A 16,727-nucleotide genomic window follows, 5' to 3' on the forward strand; every position below is an offset into this window, starting at 1 on the left:
TGACTCTAAGGCCCTGTCCACACTACCGGGCATGCCCGTCGGGCACTTCCAGCTGTTTATATTTTCTCTCGCTTCTGAAGCAGTGTTACCAGACAATCGCATCGTTGTGGCTCCATACTCTGTCGGTCAGTATAGTGGAACGGTTATGGGAACAGTGTTTGCCCGTCGGTGAGTGTGGACAGGTCCTAAGGCAAGTCCTGTAATAATTTGAAAACAGGGTACCTGGGTCACTCCTAAAATCTCTTGGCTGTAGTGTCACCCTAAATTTCTCTCTCTTTCTTTCCATGTGCATACGATAACTATCCATGAAGGTAATTGAACTGGATTACAAACTTACCAATACATACTGTACACGTGAGCAAAGCTTCAACTAGATGTAAACAAGTTAAAAGGTGGTGGTCGTACAAATGAAGCATTTGATGACCACTTAAACCTTGCAGTCCCTGTAGGGGAATTATCGCTGTACTTGTAGCTCGCACGATGTACTGTGGGCATTAGTAGTTGGGGTTTGCTAAGCCCCCATAACTCCTAGCACCACCAACATTTTAACCTTGTTAGTTTATCTCTTAAAACTGAGAAAAATGCAGCTTGCTGGCAACCAATTGATCACAATGCATGGGAAATGGCCACATTTGGACAGCATTGCAATCCAGCCATATTGCGGGGGGAGCAAAAAAGCCCCAAATAGTAGGACTAAAACCTTGGGTATTTTTCCCGGGTGAAACGGGCTTTTACTTTAAGCAGAAAAGTGCAACCTACAGTATTTGCCTGCACCCCCTCCCCATAATATGGCTAGATTGCAATCAATTGTCCAAATGAGGCCATATGCATTTTTCTCAGTTTTAAGGAAAAGTCCATTACACACCCAAGGCCTCTTTTCGCCCCACCAATGTGGCCGAATTGCAATCAAATTTTCCAAATGTAGGTCATTTTCCATGCATTGTTATCAACTGGTTGCCCAATAGGGTGCATTTTTTTAAGGAAAATTGTTTCACCCCCAAAAAACACCCAAGGCCCTTATTTGGATCCCCGTGCAATATGGCTGGATCGCAATCAATTGTCCAAATGTGGCCATTTTCCATGCATTTTGGTCAGTTGGTTGCCAGTAGGCTGTATTTTTCTGTTTCAAAGAAAAGACCGTTTCACCCCAACTCTGAAGAGGTCCTTCCCCTGGTTTCCCTAGGGTTTCTTGGGTCCCCTTAGCCTTGTTCAGGTCCTCCCCAGGCCTACTTCCCTAGCCTGGCAGGAAACCTGCCCTCCCCCAGGGAAGCAACCTCTGAGGAGATACTTTCCCTGTCAAAAGCGCCCTGAAGCAATGGTTTTTCTAGGGCACCTAGAATCCCCTCACCCTTGTGGTTCAGGTCGTCCCCAGGGCCATTTCCCTAGCCTGGAAGGAAACCTGCCTCCAGGGAAACAGCCTCTGAGGAGATCCTTCCCCTGTCAAAGGTGCCCTTAAGGGATGGTTTCCACAGGGCACCTTGGGTCCCCTAACCCTTTTGGTTCAGGTCGTCCCCAGGCCCGCTTCCCTAGCCTGGCAGGAAACCTGCCTCCCTCCAAAGAAGCAGCCTCTGAGGAAGTCCTTCCCCAGTCAAGGATGCCCTCAAGTGATGGCTTCCTTGGGAAGCCTTTGGGGCCTTCATCCTTGTGGTTGATTCCTTTCAATGTAGTTTCCTCTCTTTTATTTCAATTTCGTCCTGATTTAGGTCCCCTCATTCTTGTGGTTCAGGTCCTCCCCAGGCCCGCTTCCCCAGCCTGGCAGGAAACCTGCCTCCCTCCAGGAAAGGCGCATGCACAAGTTGCCGGAGACTGCTGGATTCCGAAACGTTTTCAGTGAAAAAACTGGAGCTTTTAGATCATTTCAGCATCGTCTTTAAAGTCGAGTATAATCCAAGTTTCATTTATTATCGAACAAAACCACCACGGCAGTTGAAATGACATTCTCTTAAAGCATTGTTGCCCAGGTTGCATACCAGTGTTTAAAAGAATAAGAACAGTATTGTTATATGAGCAAGAGATACGAATAATTGCAAGACGTCGGTAAATACGAAATATTACTTCTTTCAAATGAAGACCATTTTATTTGGAAGCTTGGCTTTCAAGTCAATGGCGCCAGTGGACTTGTTCCATATGAATTGGGTTCATATTCTGAATAATAATAATTATAATAAGAGAAAAGTAATCATCATCGCATCCTTTCCTCCCATCTTCGGAATCTCAACTCATTGTATGTTGATAACGGTTCCCATCTCTTCCTCTGTTACCCACTCAGTCTTTTGAATAATGTTTTAGTAATTTAGAAATACCTACAGCCCCTTACATGTTTACTTATTTCGGGACGTGGAACCAACCCGTGGCTTGTCTGCAAGGATCGAGTTCTGCTTCGGTGAAGTTGGGTCTCCTGTTTAGATGCCACCTGGACTTTCCCTCTGAATTCGATTGGCTTATTCATCCCTTATGAAATATTACTCTAATATATGGGAGACTCTTCTAAAACTTGCCTCTTATGGAGGTGTTTATATTATGTGCTAACTGTTTACAGGTAACTTCCGATATTGACAACTCATACTTTTGTGTCTATGCTTGATTTGGTAGGCATCCCAGTCGTGGTCACTTAAGTACAAAAATGTGGTAGGTGAATCTATATTTTCTAAAAAGTAAAGCACAGAAGCATCGGGCTTATAAGTTTAATTATAGACTATGAAAGCTGCAGCTATGTTCAATAGGTCAGCTTCATTGTGCCTTCAAAGGTCTGCTTTTTTCCATAAAAAGTCTTACATGACTTCATTGCTTATTTCTGTGATGTCTCTGGTCTTACTTTTCCCTTAAATTCTGTTTCATTCTTTTCCCCTTATCAGTTGTCTGCAACTCAGATCGAAGCACACCTTCTCTTCCTCCATCATCTCCAAAGGTCTAAAACTTGAATTGTCTTTCTATTTCCAGAAACTTTCCTTTCAACTTCATTTCTGCATAAACTTTCCTCTCGGTTCTTGTATGACTTGACTAGGCGTTAGGATCTTCGTAGCCTAGTCGTGGGGTTAGCTGGAGAATAAGAGGTGGGGAGGAGGTGTTAGTTGGGGTGGGGTTGGCTGGTGTATCCCCCACCTGTGTAACTGGTACAACAGTACACTCAGGCAACGGGATGGTCTCTCTCTCTCTCTCTCTCTCTCTCTCTCTCTCTCTCTCTCTCTCTCTCTCTCTCTCTCTCATGTTTTCCAACATTTTTACTGATATCTCTCTCTCTCACTCATATTTTCCAACATTTTTAGTGATATTATTATTATTATTATTATTATTATTATTATTATTATTATTATTATTGTGTATTCACTTTTGTTTGTTATTTTTCCATTATGTTATTCAGCTTAAGGAGTCACCGACAACAATATTGTTTTTTAAAGATCCTTTAAAAATATCAGCGATTGATAGAAAGATTCTGTAATAAGTATCTTACGAATGGTTCTCCAATAAATACTGTAGTGGGGTAGAGACACGGCACCGTGGGTAAAGATTACCTCGTCGAGGCCCTCCCGTTTTGATGGTATGCATTTTGACGGAGTGACAAACACTGACGCCTCTCTCTCTCTCTCTCTCTCTCTCTCTCTCTCTCTCTCTCTCATACACACACACATACCTAACACAGTAATATCTCAGCAATATTAGATTCTCTCGATGTACAGCACTGCCCTACAACGTGAAATGTTAACTCATAAAATTCTGTTTATTTCTCCCACCTATATTCAGCATTATCAATAGTCTTTACGTAATTATAGAATAACTTTCTATTTACTTTCATTTCTCAAGTGCAGGAATGATAACTGCACCTCATAATAAGACAATTTTCATTATTATGCACGACAGAATAACCAGCGCCCCTCTCTCGTCCTCACTTCTCAGTTCACATTCACTTTCGGTGAGTGAGCATCTGTTTCCTTCTGCCAGGTAAACTGTTATATCTGTTATCATCATACACACACACACACACATACTGTATATATGTGTGTGTTTAACCTCCTTGATATTTTGGACAAGGGTAAAAAATCACTTCGATACACAATGAATATCATAATTAAACTTAAATATTTGTATAATATTTTTACAACCATTGGTATTTTTAATGGCTTCTGTAACATTCTTTTTCTGCTATTATTATTATTATTATTATTATTATTATTATTATTATTATTATTATTATTACATATTGTTTACCGGTCAGCCTTTCATTTTATCAGATCTGTCGACAAATCGCTTGTGTTTACACTCTACGTTCATTCACAAATTCCGACGAAATTCTCGGCCCCAACCCTTCGGGATGTTTGCCTCTCTCTCGCTTCCAATCGACTGGTATTTGTTTTCCAAGAGGTTGCAATGAAAACCGTTGAAGGATGAGTAACTGATGAATAACTAACCGGCAGGGTTACAGATTATGTAATAATTGACGTTTTGATTTTCTTTTGTCTTTGGGTTGAGGGTTACGTCAGTATTTAAGGGTTGGTTAGTATTTCTGTTACAGTGACTATCTTGTAGTATTTTGTAGCATGGATGTATTTAAAAGTTTGCTTGGATTTATGAGTTATGTATGTATGTAATATGGGAATGGAATGGAAATAGTTTAGAACAAAGGCCAAGCACTGGGACCTGTAAGGTCATTCAGCGCAGGGAAGGATATTGAGAGCAGGTAGGTGTGGAAGCTGTAGCAGGGGAAAAACCTCGCAGTTGCACTATGAAATAATTGTTGGGAGAGGGTGGAAAGTAAAATGAAAGAAATATGATATGAATGGAGGTACAGTAAAAGGAATGAAAGGGGTTGCAGTAGCTAGGTACCGAAGGGACGCTGCAAAGAACCACTAGTAATGCCCTACAGTGCACCCCTTGAGGTGCACTGACGGCACTTCACCCCTACATGGTGCATGTAATATAATATTGATTCTTGGTACATAACTGAATTCTGGTTGTACATATTCCTGTCGAATGCAGATTCTGTCCTTAGAATCTAAATCAGTCAGTTTGCAACGTGATGACTGATTGATAAGTTTGAAATACGTTATTTTTTTATACGAATATTAAATTACAAATATTCCATTAGTATAGGATCATTTGACCTTGTTATTTTGACGTTTATATATTGTTCATTATGATAACCTTCTGAGAATGTATTCACGAAACAAAATGATTGCATGTCATTTTCACAACCTTATTTTGTAGGTTGATGAAATGGGTACAAATATAGCCATTGTTTATGGTCTTGTATTCAGTTTTATATACGAGTATATGGAAGTAAATTGTAATGATCATGCGATTATAGGGAGTTATCGTGTGTTCAAAGGCTATTTCGTTTCATTTTGAGTTCATTTTCATTCTTCTACCTTAAGAAGCAATCGATGGAAATTTTCCACCAATTGTGTTAGGAAGTAATATCAAAATGATCAATTAATGAATTCGTACTTTTTACCTCTCCAGTTCTACGCATACCTTAAGGCGGCCACGTGGTCACCATGCGGTAATTTCTCCACAGAACAATTTAGGGGATTTTTTTACTATAAGCAAGTCGTTAACGCCATCTATTGGCCGCCCAAGAAAATCAGCACAAGTAAAAAACTGTATTTTCAGGGATGGGTGAGGAAACTAGTTAGATTATTCTTATGCGCATCTTTTCTTCATAATTTAAAATGATGGGGTCTATTGGGATATCTATTTCAACTTCAATTGGAAATGAGTATTTCATGTAAAGGAAAAATGACCCAAAGTTCGACGTAAGGGAAGACTAAAAATCAACTTGCCTACAGTCCTTCCCCATAGCGAAAATGCCACTGCCCGTCATAGACGATATAAAGATCCAGGCATACCAACAAAAAGAAATGCGACATCGTATTTTGGACAAGAACACTGCAGTTCTGACTATAAAATGATCGAATCAAAATTGAATTACCTAAATTTGGGTTTCTGAACTTACTACAGACTAAGTGAAATACTAAACTACCTTTAATTCATCTGTTTTAAGCTAAAAATAGATTGGCAGTTCCGACAATCCAAGAATACCAACAAAATGAAATTCAGCATCGTATTTTGGACAAGGTCACCGCAGTTCTGAGCATAAAATAATCGAGTAAAAAGTGATTTACTGAAATTCAGGTTTCTGAACTCACTACAGACTACGTGAAACAACAAACCATCTTTAATTCATTTACTTTAAAAGCTATATAACAGATTGGCAGTTCTGACAACCCTTCTGTAACTGCATGTTCTTTGGCATGAAGGCCCCGGCATGTTTTACTCTGACCAAATACATGCAGGAAACAAATATATACTTTTAACAATTTTGGGGGGATATTCTTCGAAAATAAACATACTAAGTGTTATTCAAGAATAACAAACTATAGTTAAAATGTTTTAAGATATTTTTTATTAATATTCATCATAAACAGATTACATACAGATGCTTCCTCAACTGTAGAAATCGATGTGCAAAGGAGTCATCATTTTATGATACCAAATTATCTAAAAAGTATTGGGCAATGCTTAAGGTAGGAAGGACTATTGTGGTAATATGAAGAGGAATTGTAAATGAACAGATGAAGTATATGAATGACTGAAATATGTTGGAATAATACATTTTTCCAAGCAAATTACATTAAAATATCAATATTTCCAGCTTGAAAATACCTATCATTTAACAATTATTGAATTCCAGAAGAGTTCACAGATAATATTGACAGTAAATTTTATTTTTATTCTTCATGATTACTGAGAAATACCGTTCATTAATTTGACATCATTTGGAGAATTAAGGCAAAACTGCTTTGATTGTGGGAGCGTTATGCTATAAAATCAGTAATATTATGCAATTTCGACTACGATGTGTATTCGTCATTGGCGGGCCAATAAGCTTTCTTTTTATCCAGTTCGACAGCAAGATCAATTTGGCTTACGAACAAATCCTTATAGGGCTATTGCTTTGCTTTCTGACGAATCTTAGTCTGATTGCAACATTGCCTTATTGCAAGAAAATTGCGACATATTGCAATCTCGTAGGCATATTAATTATCCAGTTGGAAGGAAAAGTTTGTTCGTTAGTAACCTTTTTGAAGTTAAAAGGGTCCTAGCATAGAATTGCAAAATAGATATTGCAATCTCCTGCCCGGAATATGTTACGAATTTTTTCCCAACTATTCGATTGAATAAAGGGTTTTAATATTTACGTCAAGTAAAATTATAATAATTATGGTTTAATAAGTCATTCCTTTTTAGGTAAATAAATGGATTTAATGTCTAACGTAGATTAGTTATACGTAATTATTAAATAATAATAATGGGCGATTAAGTACGTATAAATATGCGTTAGTTAAACCTTATTGGTAAATAAATAAATTAACATATCGTTTAAATATATTGCTTTGTTTGGTAATGTTAAGTAAATTTTAGCTTCGCTTGTGTAGCAATTCTAAATGAATGGTTAACGTTATACGGTTTAAGCCGGTTCACGGTATTCAAGTTTTCGTAGAGTAAATTGGGTATGAGATCCTTAACTACCGTTTAAGTAATGCCATTATATCCATTACTAGATAAGACAAAGTAATTATTGTTAAGTCAATATCTGTTCATAATAAAATGAAAGTAATATTTGTATTAATAACTGAAAAATTCAAATAAATAATTCGCAATATTCATGAATAAGAAATAAGTTAAAATTGCATACGAGACACCATTGACCTTCAAGACTGGGCTTAGCCTAGAGCAAACGTCAGTTGGATCGGGACACTCCTTGAAAGTGGGTGGGTTTCATTTAGTGCTTAAGAAACTTCCCTCCGCTTCTGGAAAGGATTAATTCAGAAAGGAATTTGGTAAGTGAAATATATGGTTGTTGTTTTATGCCAATATTTTAGACGTATGTATTGAGGGCTTGTCTAGTGAATTTCGACTGCAATTTCGGAGGAGTTGGTAGTTGCCGATTAATTAATTTAATGTTAAATATTTTGTAATTTTCCTTATTTAGGATGTAAGATAATTTAATTTCTTACATAATTTTCTAAATTAGTCTTTATGAAGTAATAAGGTAGAGTCAGACAATATTATATTTTACGCGAGATATTTTCGTTATTAATTCCGATCGCGGCAACTCTGCGCCCTAGAAGTGGCTTATGTTAATCGCTTATCGAGCGATTTAAGGCATTGGGGATATTTTTACTTTTATCCTTATGCGAAACCATGTCTCTTAATATGAAGAAGAGCAGTTGTCAATTGGCGACCAAATTAGTCTGGAAATTGAGTGTTTTTATTTCACCGGTCAGACTACGAAAAAATGGGTAAAATAACGACACTGTAGTCGAAGATAGCGTAAACAGATAGACCCAGTTGTCGTCGTTGTGGTCCTGGGGTTGTGGGAAATTTTTGTTTTGGACTCCAAAAAATATAACAAGTTCTAGGAGTAACAATGAAATTAATAACTTGGCACACAATTTTTATATACGATTAGATCAGTTAGAGCAGACTATTTGCGGTTAGCAGTACAAACTAAACATAGGTGCTACGACGAAGATAGTTTGATGCACTGGGGCCGGACGTGTATAATCAAAGGCGACGTGTCCTCAACAATTAAGTTAACAAAAGGCTAAAATAATTTGGACTGGTCACCAACATGATACAGGTTGGATTTATGCCTTTAGTAGGTTATCACATAAATAAGTACATATGACCCAAGAGGGTGTTGCGCTGTATTGGGAAAGTATCTTGGGAGGTATAAATATGCCTTGCATAGTAACTTAAGAGTAAATGTCCTTTCTGTCTTCAGAATCGTAGTATCTTTTTTGTTTGAGGGGTCTAGATCCAACTAATAAATTTTTTATAGTATCCATGTTTTAAGGTAGTTTCCCAGGTTAATCATCAGTGTTATTATTATTATTGCTATAAATTAATTTCGTGTAAAATCGCCCCTGGTAAAATATGGGGAAATTTGTTTTAAATTCAATTAAAATTTAGTAAACATGTCTTTTGTTGCTATTTGAAAAATACGATTTGATTAAATCCGATTAAACATGTTTACATATTGATTATTATAAATAATTTGCAGCTATAAGTTTTTATTTCTATTAAAATATAAATTATACAAGATGCCAAACTCTGAAGCGCAGATCCTAACTGCTAATTGGGGAGTTGCGTGAAAAGAGGGGTCCTGTTAAAAAAAAAAAATTACTCTGCATCTTGAGAAATTGAAAGTGGGTTGATGCAGGTAGGTACCCTTGCTCCTTCGTTGTGTGAAACTAGAGCTGAACATATTCAGAACGAATTTAATAGGGTAAAGTCAGTTGATGAGGAATAATGGTAGAACTATATAGGAGCTCCGCGCAGCCGACGGCGTTATAACTTGACTTTTTCTACAGTTTTTTGGTTGCTAATTATGAATTTACCTTTAATTTTTGGCGCTCGAGTGTAATTAACCTGTAATTAACCCCTGAAGTCCATCCAAAAGGGGTTTCCATACGCAATCTTCACAAGACAGAGCACGGCTATGCCTGTTTTGAACGGTTCATATCCCGTCCGGCAAGTGCAATAAATTGTTAACGTATGGGTAATCTCCCCCCCCTGGCATAGTACTAAACACGGCGAAGGGATATTCCATTTGGCCGACAACAAACAGTATCGGAATCCCTAAGAGTGTAGAAAAAAAAAGTTGAAAAGGTAAAAACAGGCGCGGAGCTAATATATAGAATTACCGGCAGAATATTTAGAGTTAGCCGGTTCAAAGAGCCAAGATATTATAGTTCTGCAAATGTTACGGGTCAGCAGATGATTGAAACTGTGACCAGGCTTCATAGGGAAGGAAAACATCGTCCCCTGAACTACGACTCCTTTTCAGTGTCTGAAAAGGATAGGTTAGGATATTTTAAGGATTACGCATTAAAGGCGGTTACCTCACACTACTGCATTTCTGATGCTATCATCTCGCCTTAAAATTATTAGAAGAGGAATTTTCGGACATTCTCTTCTAACAGGTGAAACTTTCAAATTATTGATAAAGGTTTCTCCTGTAACAGATAGTGATCCTGAGTATAAGGCGTTCAAACTACTTGAGTGAAGTACGCTCTATGATGCATGAATTACAGTTACGAGGCGTAGATTTGTTTACAGAAGGTTCTTCGGGACTTTTACTTGTTAGCCATATTACATTTTATAAGTTGCCAGTTATGGTTGAGAGAAATAATTCGTAAAATTGGGGTAAATAATCCAACGGTTATTAGTGTTTGAATGCTATAATGAAGTGCTTAAGACTTAATTTAACTTTCTATAAGGCAACTCAACAGAATTTTAAGGAAAAGCTTTTTAGTAAACCACCGCCTGTCGAGACAGAATCCTCGACTACGGCGCGGTCGGGACCTAAGGGTTCATTGCAGAACTTTGAAACCACGGGTAATAAAACGCAGTTTTTGTAAGATGTGTGGTGCCGAGGGTCATTCTTTGGGTAATTGAGTAAATCACCATAATTACGAAGATGCACATCAAGGCTGCGACAACTATCAATGTGTGTCCGTTATACCGGCTCTGGCCATGATGAAAATAGTTGTAATGGCAAACAAGGGGAATTAAGGTTTGCATGTCGTACCTGCAATCATCGAATGCATATTACGCAGTTATGCCCCGCTCTTAAATCCCCTACCACTAAGATTTTGTGCCTGTTTCACACATAAGAGTTTTGACCCATCGAAAGTCTTGCCTACCGTAACTATATTGATGAAAAAGGTAGAAAAATAAAGAAAGCCAGGTGCCTGCTTGATACAGGTAGCCAGCGTTCATACATTTCGAAAGCAGCCAAGAATTTGTGCGACAACGTTGTTCATTTTTATTCGTTAGAGAATGAAATTTGTACTTAATTGGTCGGGAAACCAAAACTTTTAAGCAGATGTCAACCGGAATTAAATCAGATAATCGGCCAGTCTTTGTTCCTTTGCTGGTGGATAGCACGCTACACATAACTTTTGAGGTTCCGGGGATGCACGAAGTGGTAAATAAATTTTAAGAGGGCTTAATATAAGTTTTTAATGAGGATAGAGACCATGAAATAGCTAAGGTAAACATGCTGCTCGGCACTGATGTCTTTCAACATACGTCTCTATCTTGGCAGAAACAGGTAGGAGGAACCTGTCTAGTCAGCAACTAGAGATTATCGCCTGCAGGTAATGTAAGAGTTTCTTAAATAATAAACAGTGAAATTTTAATGAAGAGACTGATGAAAGTTAAGGAAGATAACGGATTAAATACGAAGACGAAGACCATGGTCAGTCTTATTATGGACCCTGTGGAATCCTATTTCAATCCATTAGAGCACATTTTGGAGGATAGTGAAATGGATAATGGGTTAGAGTATTTATTTAGTCGGGAATCCTTGGGAATTAAGAAAGATGATAGATTTGGTTTCACTTTCACTTATGTTTCACTTTGTTTGGTTTTATGTACAGCCCTCCACAGGGATCATTCCCCCTCTGGCGGGCCCTTTCACTTTCACTTATGTTTCACTATGTTTGGTTTTATGAATCATTCTCCCTCTGGCAGCCATATTCCTTTGTTTTTTGTTTTTTAGTTAACTGTTTGGGATCATTCCCTCTCTGGCGGGCCCTTTCACTTTCACTTATGTTTCACTATGTTTGGTTTTATGTACAGCCCTCCACAGGAATCATTCCCCTCTGGCGGGCCCTTTCACTTTCACTTATGTTGCACTATGTTTGGTTTTATGTACAGCCCTCCAGGGATCAGGATTATGTTGCACTCTGTTTGGTTTTTATGTACAGCCCTCCACAGGGATCATTTTCACTTTCACTTCACTATGTTTCACTGTTTGATTTTATGTACAGCCCTCCACAGGGATCATTCCCTCTCTGGCAGGCCCTTTCACTTTCACTTATGTTTCACTATGTTTGGTTTTATGTACAGCCCTCCACAGGGATCATTCCCTCTCTGGCGGGCCCTTTCACTTTCACTTATGTTGCACTATGTTTGGTTTTATGTACAGCCCTCCACAGGGATCATTCCCCCTCTGGCGGCCCTTTCCACATTTTTGGGATACATTCATCATCCCTCTGGCGGCCCTTTCACTTTCACTTATGTTGCACTATGTTTGGTTTTATGTACAGCCCTCCACAGGGATCATTCCCTCTCTGGCGGGCCTTTCACTTTCACATATGTTTCACTATGTTTGGTTTTATGTACAGCCCTCCACAGGGATCATTCCCTCTCTGGCGGGCCCTTTCACTTTCACTTATGTTTCACTGTTTGGTTTTATGTACAGCCCTCCACAGGGATCATTCCCTCTCTGGCGGGCCCTTTCACTTTCACTTATGTTTCACTATGTTTGGTTTTATGTACAGCCCTCCACAGGGATCATTCCCTCTCTGGCGGCCCTTTCACTTTCACTTATGTTTCACTATGTTTGTTTATGTTCCACAGGGATCATTCCCTCTCTGGTGGGCCCTTTCACTATGTTTAGGTTTTATGTACAGCCCTCCACAGGAATCAGGAAGACTTGGGCCCTTTCACTATGTTTCACTATGTTTGGTTTTTATGTACAGCCCTCCACAGGGATCATTTTTCTGGCGGGCCCTTTCACTTTCACTTATGTTGCACTATGTTTGGTTTTTATGTACAGCCCTCCACAGGAATCATTCCCTCATTCCCTTTCACTTTCTTTGTTGCACTATGTTTGGTTTTATGTACAGCCCTCCACAGGATCATTCCCTCTCTGGCGGCCCTTTCACTTTCACTTATGTTGCACTATGTTTGGTTTATGTACAGCCCTCCACAGGAATCATTCCCCCCCTCTGGCGGCCCTTTCACTTTCACTTATGTTGCACTATGTTTGTTTATGTACAGTTTTATCTACAGCCCTCACTTTCATTGTAGGGTTCATTATGTTTGGTTTGGCAGCCTTTCACTCATTCCCACTTAGGCCCTTTGTTGCACTATGTTTGGTTTTATGTACAGCCCTCCACAGGAATCATTCCCCCTCTGGCGGGCCCTTTCACTTTCACTTATGTTGCACTATGTTTGGTTTTATGTACAGCCCTCCACAGGAATCATTCCCCCTCTGCACTAGGTTTGGTATAGTAAATTTAGGCCCTTTCACTTTCACTTTACATATGTTTACACTATGTTTGGTTTATGTACAGCCCTCCACAGGAATCATTCCCCCTCTGGCGGGCCCTTTCACTTTTTATATGTTTCATGTTACACTGTTTGGTTTTTATGTACAGCCCTCCACAGGAATCATTCCCCCTCTGGTTTGGGTACAGCCCCCTTTCACTTTCACTTTTATGTTGCACTATGTTTGTTTTTGGTTTTTATGGCAGGCCCCTTTCACTTTCACAGCCTATGTTTTGTTACAGCCCTCCACAGATCATTCCCCCTCTGGCGGGCCCTTTCACTTTCACTTATGTTGCACTGTTTGGTTTTATGTACAGCCCTCCACAGGGATCATTCCCCCTCTGGCGGGCCCTTTCACTTTCACTTATGTTGCACTATGTTTGGTTTTATGTACAGCCCTCCACAGGATCATCATTGGCCCTTTCATGTAAGTTTTTATATTTTACTATGTTTGGGATTCCACAGGGATCATTTATGGAGAAGGCCCTTTCATGTTGCACTATGTTTGGTTTTATGTACAGCCCTCCATGGGGATCATTCCCTCTCTGGCGGGCCCTTTCACTTTCACTTATGTTTCACTATGTTTGGTTTTATGTACAGCCCTCCACAGGAATCATTCCCCCTCTGGAATGGGCCCTTTCACTTTCACTACTTTTGTTGCAGCCCTATGTTTGGTTTTATGTTTCACTATGTTTTGTTATGTACAGCCCTCCACAGGGATCATTCCCCTTATAAGGCCCTTTCACTTTCATTTATGTTTCACTATGTTTGGTTTTTTGTACAGTACAGCCCTCCACAAGAATCATGTTTCACTATGTTTGGTTTTATGGCAGCCCTCCACAGGGCCCTTTCACTTTCACTAATGTTTCACTATGTTTGGTTTTATGTACAGCCCTTCCACAGGGATCATTTCCTCTCTAGGGCCCTTTCACTTTAAGTTTCACTATGTTTGGTTTATGTTTCATTCAATTTTTCACTTATGTTTCACTATGTTTGGTTTATGCACAGCCCTCCAGAGGGATCATTATCTCTGGCAGGCCCTTTCACTTTTTCACTTATGTTTCACACGTTAGGGATCATCATTCCCTCTCTGGCGGGCCCTTTCACTTTCACTTATGTTTCACTATGTTTGGTTTTATGTACAGCCCTCCACAGGGATCATTTCCTCTCTGGCGGGCCCTTGTATGTTTTCAAAATAAGGTGCTACTTATATTTTATGATTGTCTTTCAGTGCTTTCTCGTCAGCATCGTAGCTCCTGCAGGATAGAGTCTTTAGTTCTTTTATTTTTAATTGCTTTCTTCTTACGGAATTGCATAAAAGATTATTAGTCAAAACCATGATCCGTATTATTTTTCACCTTCGACACATTCTTTATATACTGTGCACTTATTGCCATCACATGTTTTATGTTTAGTATCACTATGACTTTTCTTTATACAATTTTTACACTTGATGTTGTTAGCACAGTTCATTTGATTTGTGATTTTCACCACATCTAGGGCAAGCTTGGTCATTTCTACAATTTGTTGCGCTGTGACCAAATTCCTGACACTTAGCCTATAGCATTGATAGGGCGTGTAACAGTAGAATACTTTGCAACGACTGTACAGTGTACACAGTTTGTCACCTCTATCATAGATAGCCTTTCGTATTTGTGGTGTGCATTTTGATGATTGTGTTTATCTTTTTAATCTTTGGCTATCATTTCCTGTATAATTTTTTGTCATTTTCAGAAATGAGGCTACCTATCCATGGATTTTTCTTTACAATGTTATCGACTATGTCATCGTCATCCTTCGGGACATAGACTACTTTTATTTTTGGTTTAAGTTTACCCTTCTCATTTACTGATATATTGTTGATATTCTGAATCTCCATTTTTGCCTTTTCTAAGTTTTTCCTGTCTGGAAATCTTACAACTAAGTGTCCATCTCTTGTTGTTTTAACCTGTTCAGCTGGCGCCGTTATTTTACTCATAATTTGTCGATTTTCATTAGCTACTGTGCTCTCATTTGTAGATTTGATCAGAAGCACTTTTTTTTTGTCTTTAGTGATTCAGCATAAGTTTTGTCCATGTTTTTCATGGTCTTTACATCTTTATCAACATTATCAGTTTCGTTTTGGATTTCATCTATGTTGATCATTACGTCACTAGTTTTCTGAGCCGAATCCTGAATCAACTTTGTTAATAACTCAGTGTTTTCTTTTATTTCGTCAAGTTAATCTTCAATGAGCTTTTTGTGTGTTCTTTGTTCAGGCCTCTTGCAGTTACTACAGATGTACAATATGTTCTTTGTTCAGGCCTCTTGCAGTTATTACAGATGCACAATATGTTATCACTACGAAGTATGGGTGTGTATCTGACCTCGATGCCCGAACATTCATAATGAAACTTTACATCACACATTTCACAGCAAGTTCCTTCCTCATCAACTTCCCAAATCGTGAGACAGTCAGGTTGCTGACACTCTCACGATTTGGGTTGACTCATCCTTCTCTAGTATTTTATTTAGTGTTCCATCTTTACGTGCTGCTTCGATAATTATGAGATAATGTTCGCATGATAGTTTGATCTTCCCTTTACTTGATTTAATTTCTACAGTATTTATTTTCTCTTTTTGCCTCTTCCTCATATTCACTTTGAACATCGCGCAAGTCAGGCACTTTTCACAGAGCACGTCAGACACGTCCTACTCGCACGAAAATAGAGCTCGTAAATAAGTTCTGTGATGGTATCGAGTTTAAAGAGGATTTATTCTCAATTAGTCGTAAGTAAATGACCCTGATATTTAACAGGGATATCTGAAGCCAGTTATCCCTATATCATATTAGCCCGTTTTCTTTATCATTAACGCTAAAGAGAATGTGATTTTAGTGGGTGACACAAATATTATTTGTTACTTTTGACACTTTATACATGCTTTTTTTTACAGTTTGTGATTAACAGTGCCGTACAAGTGATGAACAAAATTGCCATTAACCAGTCTAAAGAAAAATTATCATTAACGCTTCAGTATGTTTATTTACACAAAAAAGTTGGAAACTAACTAAAAATCGACAATTCCTAAAAATTCGGCGGCCAGCAACCCCTTAAAAGTCAGTCTCTCTCTCTCTCTCTCTCTCTCTCTCTCTCTCTCTCTCTCTCTCTCTCTCTCTCTCTCTCTCTCTCTCTCTCTCTCTCTCTCTCTCTCATATTTTCCTTGAGACCACAATGCAGCGAGTGTGTATAGTATTAGAGTAGGTTGTGAGCTACTTAGATTCGGCACACTGTTTCACTAAAGACTTAAATAGTTTTCTTCCGTAGGGAGGTAGAGCTATCAGTGCACCCCACGAGGTGCACTACTAAGGTGGCACTCACTCTTTAACCTTTAACCTTTAACCTCCATCCTGCTTCCCTTCTTCAGTCTAGCTGTCCAGCCATTTCATCTCCAACTTTTTCACTCTCTAAAGTACCGAATGGCTGAAATTGCCTCGTTGCTTGGCTTTATAGCCGAATTTCCTTAAATTAATCGAAGGTAAATATGCCTGGCCGTCGAACTTCTCCGCTCTAGAGGTCCTTTATTCCTCACACCCTTGGACCGCTGAACAGTCCCCTAGATGT

The 16,727-nt window shown here is 38.8% G+C and overlaps 1 long non-coding RNA gene across 1 annotated transcript in view; it reads left to right on the top strand.

The window, feature by feature from the left end:
* The first annotated feature begins 7,710 nt into the window (after positions 1-7,710).
* The window catches only part of LOC136839757 (uncharacterized), a 16,228-nt gene continuing 7,211 nt past the window's right edge, over positions 7,711-16,727 (top strand). The window contains exon 1 of the long non-coding RNA XR_010853446.1: positions 7,711-7,838. This is a non-coding gene — a long non-coding RNA (uncharacterized lncRNA). The remainder of the gene's footprint in view (positions 7,839-16,727) is intronic.

The sequence above is a fragment of the Macrobrachium rosenbergii genome, chromosome 6 (assembly GCF_040412425.1).
Source record: "Macrobrachium rosenbergii isolate ZJJX-2024 chromosome 6, ASM4041242v1, whole genome shotgun sequence".
Taxonomy (NCBI): domain Eukaryota; kingdom Metazoa; phylum Arthropoda; class Malacostraca; order Decapoda; family Palaemonidae; genus Macrobrachium; species Macrobrachium rosenbergii.